The sequence below is a fragment of the Schistocerca gregaria genome, unplaced genomic scaffold (genome assembly GCF_023897955.1).
Source record: "Schistocerca gregaria isolate iqSchGreg1 unplaced genomic scaffold, iqSchGreg1.2 ptg001646l, whole genome shotgun sequence".
NCBI lineage: Eukaryota > Metazoa > Arthropoda > Insecta > Orthoptera > Acrididae > Schistocerca > Schistocerca gregaria.
The window spans coordinates 167,501-177,500 of NW_026062914.1; the positions used below are offsets into that span (position 1 = coordinate 167,501).

The following is a 10,000-nucleotide window of genomic DNA, read 5'->3' on the forward strand; positions in this document are numbered from 1 at the left end:
CCTTTCATGGTTTCCCATGAGCGTCGATTCGGGCGCCTTAACTCGGCGTTTGGTTCATCCCACAGCGCCAGTTCTGCTTACCAAAAGTGGCCCACTTGGCACTCCGATCCGAGTCGTTTGCTCGCGGCTTCAGCATATCAAGCAAGCCGGAGATCTCACCCATTTAAAGTTTGAGAATAGGTTGAGGTCGTTTCGGCCCCAAGGCCTCTAATCATTCGCTTTACCGGATGAGACTCGTACGAGCACCAGCTATCCTGAGGGAAACTTCGGAGGGAACCAGCTACTAGATGGTTCGATTAGTCTTTCGCCCCTATACCCAGCTCCGACGATCGATTTGCACGTCAGAATCGCTACGGACCTCCATCAGGGTTTCCCCTGACTTCGTCCTGGCCAGGCATAGTTCACCATCTTTCGGGTCCCAACGTGTACGCTCTAGGTGCGCCTCACCTCGCAATGAGGACGAGACGCCCCGGGAGTGCGGAGGCCGCCGCCCCGTGAAGGGCGGGGAAGCCCCATCCTCCCTCGGCCCGCGCAAGGCGAGACCTTCACTTTCATTACGCCTTTAGGTTTCGTACAGCCCAATGACTCGCGCACATGTTAGACTCCTTGGTCCGTGTTTCAAGACGGGTCGTGAAATTGTCCAAAGCTGAAGCGCCGCTGACGGGAGCGATTATTCCGCCCGAGAGCATCCCGAGCCAACAGCGGCGCGGGTCCGGGGCCGGGCCAGGTAGGTCCGTCATCCGGGAAGAACCGCGCGCGCTTGCCGGGAGCCCGAGCGCCCAAAGGGGCGAATCGACTCCTCCAGATATACCGCCGAGCAGCCAGCCAGGACACCGGGGCTCTGCCCAACAGACGCGAACCGAGGCCCGCGGAAGGACAGGCTGCGCACCCGGGCCGTAGGCCGGCACCCAGCGGGTCGCGACGTCCTACTAGGGGAGAAGTGCGGCCCACCGCACACCGGAACGGCCCCACCCCGCGGCGAGTGGAAAGGCAACCGGACACGACCCCGCCGCGGATTGCTCCGCGCGGGCGGCCGGCCCCATCTGCCGAGGGCGGGGGCCAGTGGCCGGATGGGCGTGAATCTCACCCGTTCGACCTTTCGGACTTCTCACGTTTACCCCAGAACGGTTTCACGTACTTTTGAACTCTCTCTTCAAAGTTCTTTTCAACTTTCCCTCACGGTACTTGTTCGCTATCGGTCTCGTGGTCATATTTAGTCTCAGATGGAGTTTACCACCCACTTGGAGCTGCACTCTCAAGCAACCCGACTCGAAGGAGAGGTCCCGCCGACGCTCGCACCGGCCGCTACGGGCCTGGCACCCTCTACGGGCCGTGGCCTCATTCAAGTTGGACTTGGGCTCGGCGCGAGGCGTCGGGGTAGTGGACCCTCCCAAACACCACATGCCACGACAGGCGGCAGCCTGCGGGGTTCGGTGCTGGACTCTTCCCTGTTCGCTCGCCGCTACTGGGGGAATCCTTGTTAGTTTCTTTTCCTCCGCTTAGTAATATGCTTAAATTCAGCGGGTAGTCTCGCCTGCTCTGAGGTCGTTGTACGAGGTGTCGCACGCCACACCGCCAGCCGGCTGTGCACGCTACCGAGAAAGTACCGGTATGCGAACCGCCAGGCGACGGGCGCGCATCGCACGTTTAAGGAGACGCGGCCGGCCACACAGGCGACCACGACACTCCCACGTCTCCGAAGCGGGACAAACGCCGCGCGCTTCAGTATACGTAGCCGACCCTCAGCCAGACGTGGCCCGGGAACGGAATCCATGGACCGCAATGTGCGTTCGAAACGTCGATGTTCATGTGTCCTGCAGTTCACATGTCGACGCGCAATTTGCTGCGTTCTTCATCGACCCACGAGCCGAGTGATCCACCGTCCTGGGTGATCTTTTCCTTTTCAGTCTCCCACTGTCTCTTTCAAGACAGTAGCATTTGCGGGACTGAGGCGTCTGACGGCCCCTGTTCCACTATTTTTTTTGTGTCCAACGGCCTCACAGCCGATGGGCGTCGTACGGCTCCACACCGGAGCGGACAGGCACTCGGGCGAACGTCATTCAAAACCGGCGCCAGGCGCCAGGTACCGCAGGCCAGCCGCTCCAGAGCTTCAGCGCTCGTACCACACAACAACAACACTTCCGCTAGTTTTGAGAGGCACGCGTGGTTCCGCACGCGGCGCACGGCCACTGCCGTACAGGTAGCGTGTTGCGCGACACGACACGCACATCGAAAGACATGCAGTCTAGTCGGTAATGATCCTTCCGCAGGTTCACCTACGGAAACCTTGTTACGACTTTTACTTCCTCTAAATGATCAAGTTTGGTCATCTTTCCGGTAGCATCGGCAACGACAGAGTCGATGCCGCGTACCAGTCCGAAGACCTCACTAAATCATTCAATCGGTAGTAGCGACGGGCGGTGTGTACAAAGGGCAGGGACGTAATCAACGCGAGCTTATGACTCGCGCTTACTGGGAATTCCTCGTTCATGGGGAACAATTGCAAGCCCCAATCCCTAGCACGAAGGAGGTTCAGCGGGTTACCCCGACCTTTCGGCCTAGGAAGACACGCTGATTCCTTCAGTGTAGCGCGCGTGCGGCCCAGAACATCTAAGGGCATCACAGACCTGTTATTGCTCAATCTCGTGCGGCTAGAAGCCGCCTGTCCCTCTAAGAAGAAAAGTAATCGCTGACAGCACGAAGGATGTCACGCGACTAGTTAGCAGGCTAGAGTCTCGTTCGTTATCGGAATTAACCAGACAAATCGCTCCACCAACTAAGAACGGCCATGCACCACCACCCACCGAATCAAGAAAGAGCTATCAATCTGTCAATCCTTCCGGTGTCCGGGCCTGGTGAGGTTTCCCGTGTTGAGTCAAATTAAGCCGCAGGCTCCACTCCTGGTGGTGCCCTTCCGTCAATTCCTTTAAGTTTCAGCTTTGCAACCATACTTCCCCCGGAACCCAAAAGCTTTGGTTTCCCGGAGGCTGCCCGCCGAGTCATCGGAGGAACTGCGGCGGATCGCTGGCTGGCATCGTTTATGGTTAGAACTAGGGCGGTATCTGATCGCCTTCGAACCTCTAACTTTCGTTCTTGATTAATGAAAACATACTTGGCAAATGCTTTCGCTTCTGTTCGTCTTGCGACGATCCAAGAATTTCACCTCTAACGTCGCAATACGAATGCCCCCGCCTGTCCCTATTAATCATTACCTCGGGTTCCGAAAACCAACAAAATAGAACCGAGGTCCTATTCCATTATTCCATGCACACAGTATTGAGGCGGGCTTGCCTGCTTTAAGCACTCTAATTTGTTCAAAGTAAACGTGCCGGCCCACCGAGACACTCAACAAAGAGCACCCTGGTAGGATTTAAACGGGGTCCGCCTCGGGACGCGAAAGCACCCCTTCGGCTCGCCCCACCGGCAGGACGTCCCACGATACATGCCAGTTAAACACCGACGGGCGGTGAACCAACAGCGTGGGACACAAATCCAACTACGAGCTTTTTAACCGCAACAACTTTAATATACGCTATTGGAGCTGGAATTACCGCGGCTGCTGGCACCAGACTTGCCCTCCAATAGATACTCGTTAAAGGATTTAAAGTGTACTCATTCCGATTACGGGGCCTCGGATGAGTCCCGTATCGTTATTTTTCGTCACTACCTCCCCGTGCCGGGAGTGGGTAATTTGCGCGCCTGCTGCCTTCCTTGGATGTGGTAGCCGTTTCTCAGGCTCCCTCTCCGGAATCGAACCCTGATTCCCCGTTACCCGTTACAACCATGGTAGGCGCAGAACCTACCATCGACAGTTGATAAGGCAGACATTTGAAAGATGCGTCGCCGGTACGAGGACCGTGCGATCAGCCCAAAGTTATTCAGAGTCACCAAGGCAAACGGACCAGACAAGCCAATCCGATTGGTTTTGATCTAATAAAAGCGTCCCTTCCATCTCTGGTCGGGACTCTGTTTGCATGTATTAGCTCTAGAATTACCACAGTTATCCAAGTAACGTGGGTACGATCTAAGGAACCATAACTGATTTAATGAGCCATTCGCGGTTTCACCTTAATGCGGCTTGTACTGAGACATGCATGGCTTAATCTTTGAGACAAGCATATGACTACTGGCAGGATCAACCAGGGAGCTGCGTCAACTAGAGCTGAGCAGCCGGCCGCCCGGGAGTGTGTCCCGGGGGCCCGCGCGAACACGCAAGCGTCCGCTCAATTATTCTGCAAACAGGAGGAGGCCGAGCTCCCCTGCACGATACACCTCGAAACCCTCTCAGGTCCCGGCGGCGCGCAGCGCCGTCCTAGGTACTTGGTCGGTTTCGAGAGAGGCGCAATCGCCCGGAGTTAGGCGAGTAGACGGTTTTAGTGCGAACACCCTTGCTCCCAACTGAGCTTGCCGCTGCCGACAGAGGCCCGGGAGCGTGCTGTCGTGGCATTGCCGGCGGGAGACAACACGCGCCACCTATGGTGACCGGCAGCTCCAACGCCAGCGCCACACAAGGGCAAAGCCCCACTTGGGTGCAGAAGCGAACTCTCCCAGCACAGCGCACGCGCCAACACGTCCGCACAACTGCGATACAAACCACCTGCGAGAACCGCTGGGGCGACCGAGCAGCAGACGGCGTCGCGGCGCCGAGTGCCAGGCGGCGGCGCATCCTCAACGCACACAGTCCTCAATCAGACCAGCACACTGCAGATGTCCACCGCGCTTCGCACCGGGCTCGGCTGAACCAACTTTGGCCGCCAGGCGCCGCGTGCAGGGTGCGCCGCAGCGTAGCTGCGCCGCCTGCCGGGCCCGTCGGCTGGCGCTCCTGCCACTCGGCGCCCCCCACCAGCCGCCTGTTGCGCGTGCGCCCACGCAGCGCGCGGCCAACACGCCGGGCGGCCCCCCTTCACCGGCCGGGAACAGTCCCACCAAGCCACCGCCGCGTATCGCTTCATACCCACATGGGCCTAGTCACGCGTGTGGATGTGGCGGGTACCGCTGAAACAACCGGTTAATAGCTGTACCGATCGTCGCCATCACAGATTCACCTCCAGCGTGAACAACCGCTCAACAACGGATTTCCAGTTCATTTGCGTATCTTGGGCAGTAAACGTAGATGTCCACCTACATTTGCGAATTCAACAATTCTTGCATGCCAGGATGTCATGTGTCACGACACGCTACATCAGACCACATACACACTGCGACATGTGCAGAAGAGAACACGTGGAAGGTGGCCCGCGCACGTATGCGATGTACCTTCCGCGATCCACTGTCAACCGGCATCTGCGGCATGTCCCAGATATGGAACGCGGTCCACCAGGGTAGCACTTTGTGTGAGGCAATACGACAAAGTCGGAATACACGCGTCACTACATCAGACGGCTCACGCTGACCTGACCTGACCTGACTCACCGCACCACCACCCCCAGCGACCCAGGGTGACATACAATGCGTTCGTACGTTCCTCCCACACGCCTCTACGGCGTACCACAGTGCAACCTAGCTGTTATTGGGAGACGAGACAAGTAGCATCAAGCACAACATATGGAAATTGAGATTCGACACCGTTGGGCACAGCCAGCGTACGGTCACACGTATCACACTACTTCACTCTGTACGTAACGACCGATGATCGGTACAGCGTGTGGGTTACGCGTACGACATCAGCGGACAATGGACACAGACCATACCACGACGTACACTGAGGGCGTCGACATCTGAATGCAACTGAACAGCTGCGAGGCTCATTTAACACTCAAACGCCAGACCGACCAGCTTGAGAGGACAGAGACACAAAGAGGGGGACAGAGGGGGACAGAGGGGGGGGAGGGGGGGGGGTCGGCGATATAGTCCTATTGCAGTACAATTGACAGTGGATAGCAGGAATATGTGGAAAGTAAGCAACACTCGCAAGACATCTACATGAGGATAACAACGACACCAGAGATTCCGAGCAGTGAACTATGTTAGGCAAAGGGACAACGTGGGTTAGGTTAAGGGACAACGTGGGTTAGGTTAAGGGACAACGTGGGTTAGGTTAAGGGACAACGTGGGTTAGGTTAAGGGACAACGTGGGTTAGGTTAAGGGACAACGTGGGTTAGGTTAAGGGACAACGTGGGTTAGGTTAAGGGACAACGTGGGTTAGGTTAAGGGACAACGTGGGTTAGGTTAAGGGACAACGTGGGTTAGGTTAAGGGACAACGTGGGTTAGGTTAAGGGACAACGTGGGTTAGGTTAAGGGACAACGTGGGTTAGGTTAAGGGACAACGTGGGTTAGGTTAAGGGACAACGTGGGTTAGGTTAAGGGACAACGTGGGTTAGGTTAAGGGACAACGTGGGTTAGGTTAAGGGACAACGTGGGTTAGGTTAAGGGACAACGTGGGTTAGGTTAAGGGACAACGTGGGTTAGGTTAAGGGACAACGTGGGTTAGGTTAAGGGACAACGTGGGTTAGGTTAAGGGACAACGTGGGTTAGGTTAAGGGACAACGTGGGTTAGGTTAAGGGACAACGTGGGTTAGGTTAAGGGACAACGTGGGTTAGGTTAAGGGACAACGTCGGTTAGGTTAAGGGACAACGTCGGTTAGGTTAAGGGACAACGTCGGTTAGGTTAAGGGACAACGTCGGTTAGGTTAAGGGACAACGTCGGTTAGGTTAAGGGACAACGTCGGTTAGGTTAAGGGACAACGTCGGTTAGGTTAAGGGACAACGTGGGTTAGGTTAAGGGACAACGTGGGTTAGGTTAAGGGACAACTTGAGTTAGGTTAAGGGACAACTTGAGTTAGGTTAAGGGACAAATTGAGTTAGGTTAAGGGACAAATTGAGTTAGGTTAAGGGACAAATTGAGTTAGGTTAAGGGACAAATTGAGTTAGGTTAAGGGACAAATTGAGTTAGGTTAAGGGACAAATTGAGTTAGGTTAAGGGACAAATTGAGTTAGGTTAAGGGACAAATTGAGTTAGGTTAAGGGACAACTTGAGTTAGGTTAAGGGACAACTTGAGTTAGGTTAAGGGACAACTTGAGTTAGGTTAAGGGACAACTTGAGTTAGGTTAAGGGACAACTTGAGTTAGGTTAAGGGACAACTTGAGTTAGGTTAAGGGACAACTTGAGTTAGGTTAAGGGACAACTTGAGTTAGGTTAAGGGACAACTTGAGTTAGGTTAAGGGACAACTTGAGTTAGGTTAAGGGACAACTTGAGTTAGGTTAAGGGACAACTTGAGTTAGGTTAAGGGACAACTTGAGTTAGGTTAAGGGACAACTTGAGTTAGGTTAAGGGACAACTTGAGTTAGGTTAAGGGACAACTTGAGTTAGGTTAAGGGACAACTTGAGTTAGGTTAAGGGACAACTTGAGTTAGGTTAAGGGACAACTTGAGTTAGGTTAAGGGACAACTTGAGTTAGGTTAAGGGACAACTTGAGTTAGGTTAAGGGACAACTTGAGTTAGGTTAAGGGACAACGTGGGTTAGGTTAAGGGACAAATTGAGTTAGGTTAAGGGACAACTTGAGTTAGGTTAAGGGACAACTTGAGTTAGGTTAAGGGACAACTTGAGTTAGGTTAAGGGACAACTTGAGTTAGGTTAAGGGACAACTTGAGTTAGGTTAAGGGACAACTTGAGTTAGGTTAAGGGACAACTTGAGTTAGGTTAAGGGACAACTTGAGTTAGGTTAAGGGACAACTTGAGTTAGGTTAAGGGACAACTTGAGTTAGGTTAAGGGACAACTTGAGTTAGGTTAAGGGACAACTTGAGTTAGGTTAAGGGACAACTTGAGTTAGGTTAAGGGACAACTTGAGTTAGGTTAAGGGACAACTTGAGTTAGGTTAAGGGACAACTTGAGTTAGGTTAAGGGACAACTTGAGTTAGGTTAAGGGACAACTTGAGTTAGGTTAAGGGACAACTTGAGTTAGGTTAAGGGACAACTTGAGTTAGGTTAAGGGACAACTTGAGTTAGGTTAAGGGACAAATTGAGTTAGGTTAAGGGACAAATTGAGTTAGGTTAAGGGACAAATTGAGTTAGGTTAAGGGACAAATTGAGTTAGGTTAAGGGACAAATTGAGTTAGGTTAAGGGACAAATTGAGTTAGGTTAAGGGACAAATTGAGTTAGGTTAAGGGACAAATTGAGTTAGGTTAAGGGACAAATTGAGTTAGGTTAAGGGACAAATTGAGTTAGGTTAAGGGACAAATTGAGTTAGGTTAAGGGACAAATTGAGTTAGGTTAAGGGACAAATTGAGTTAGGTTAAGGGACAAATTGAGTTAGGTTAAGGGACAAATTGAGTTAGGTTAAGCGATAATCTGGTACAGCCACAGTTAGGTTAAGCGATAATCTGGTACAGCCACAGTTAGGTTAAGCGATAATCTGGTACAGCCACAGTTAGGTTAAGCGATAATCTGGTACAGCCACAGTTAGGTTAAGCGATAATCTGGTACAGCCACAGTTAGGTTAAGCGATAAACTGGTACAGCCACAGTTAGGTTAAGCGATAAACTGGTACAGCCACAGTTAGGTTAAGCGATAAACTGGTACAGCCACAGTTAGGTTAAGCGATAAACTGGTACAGCCACAGTTAGGTTAAGCGATAAACTGGTACAGCCACAGTTAGGTTAAGCGATAAACTGGTACAGCCACAGTTAGGTTAAGCGATAAACTGGTACAGCCACAGTTAGGTTAAGCGATAAACTGGTACAGCCACAGTTAGGTTAAGCGATAAACTGGTACAGCCACAGTTAGGTTAAGCGATAAACTGGTACAGCCACAGTTAGGTTAAGCGATAATCTGGTACAGCCACAGTTAGGTTAAGCGATAATCTGGTACAGCCACAGTTAGGTTAAGCGATAAACTGGTACAGCCACAGTTAGGTTAAGCGATAAACTGGTACAGCCACAGTTAGGTTAAGCGATAATCTGGTACAGCCACAGTTAGGTTAAGCGATAATCTGGTACAGCCACAGTTAGGTTAAGCGATAAACTGGTACAGCCACAGTTAGGTTAAGCGATAAACTGGTACAGCCACAGTTAGGTTAAGCGATAAACTGGTACAGCCACAGTTAGGTTAAGCGATAAACTGGTACAGCCACAGTTAGGTTAAGCGATAAACTGGTACAGCCACAGTTAGGTTAAGCGATAAACTGGTACAGCCACAGTTAGGTTAAGCGATAAACTGGTACAGCCACAGTTAGGTTAAGCGATAAACTGGTACAGCCACAGTTAGGTTAAGCGATAAACTGGTACAGCCACAGTTAGGTTAAGCGATAAACTGGTACAGCCACAGTTAGGTTAAGCGATAAACTGGTACAGCCACAGTTAGGTTAAGCGATAAACTGGTACAGCCACAGTTAGGTTAAGCGATAAACTGGTACAGCCACAGTTAGGTTAAGCGATAAACTGGTACAGCCACAGTTAGGTTAAGCGATAAACTGGTACAGCCACAGTTAGGTTAAGCGATAAACTGGTACAGCCACAGTTAGGTTAAGCGATAAACTGGTACAGCCACAGTTAGGTTAAGCGATAAACTGGTACAGCCACAGTTAGGTTAAGCGATAAACTGGTACAGCCACAGTTAGGTTAAGCGATAAAGTTGGTTAAATTTGGTATTGTGTGGGAAGGGGGCAGAGAGAGAGGGGGGGGGGGTGGATAGTGGTGGCAGTACACGGATGCCTGAGTCACCGTCAGATACGTCACGTCGGTTCGATGCTTGTAGCAAGAGGCTGGCGGATGTGTGTCTCTCACTTCTGCAATTTTTCATGTGGTATAACACGAGGGCGGGGGATGATATTTGGTGCCCCTCTGTGTAGGATGTGTGTTGGTGGTGTTGATTTATCTGAGCAATGGTAGTTGTCGGAGGAGTGGGGTATTGTGCTTTTATAGGTGGACCTACTGCTCTGGTTATCATAGTGTCGACGGTGCAATGTGGCAGAGAGGATGCACTCGACATTGTCGCATTCCAGATGTTTACGTATTGTGTGTCTCCGTTGCAGGCCGAGAGTGGTGCATGTTCGAGTGT

At 52.0% G+C, this 10,000-nt stretch overlaps 3 non-coding genes across 3 annotated transcripts in view; all 3 read right to left on the reverse strand.

The window, feature by feature from the left end:
- The window catches only part of LOC126333860 (large subunit ribosomal RNA), a 4,222-nt gene extending 2,674 nt beyond the window's left edge, over positions 1–1,548 (reverse strand). The window contains exon 1 of the ribosomal RNA XR_007564412.1: positions 1–1,548. This exon is cut by the window's left edge and continues 2,674 nt beyond it. This is a non-coding gene — a ribosomal RNA (large subunit ribosomal RNA).
- Positions 1,549–1,736: 188 nt separating this feature from the next.
- On the reverse strand, positions 1,737–1,891 carry LOC126333830 (5.8S ribosomal RNA). Its single transcript, XR_007564384.1, has one exon. It is a non-coding gene; the product is annotated as a 5.8S ribosomal RNA (ribosomal RNA).
- A 362-nt stretch (positions 1,892–2,253) lies between these two features.
- LOC126333850 (small subunit ribosomal RNA) lies at positions 2,254–4,146 on the reverse strand. Its single transcript, XR_007564402.1, has one exon. It is a non-coding gene; the product is annotated as a small subunit ribosomal RNA (ribosomal RNA).
- Between the last annotated feature and the right edge of the window lie 5,854 nt (positions 4,147–10,000).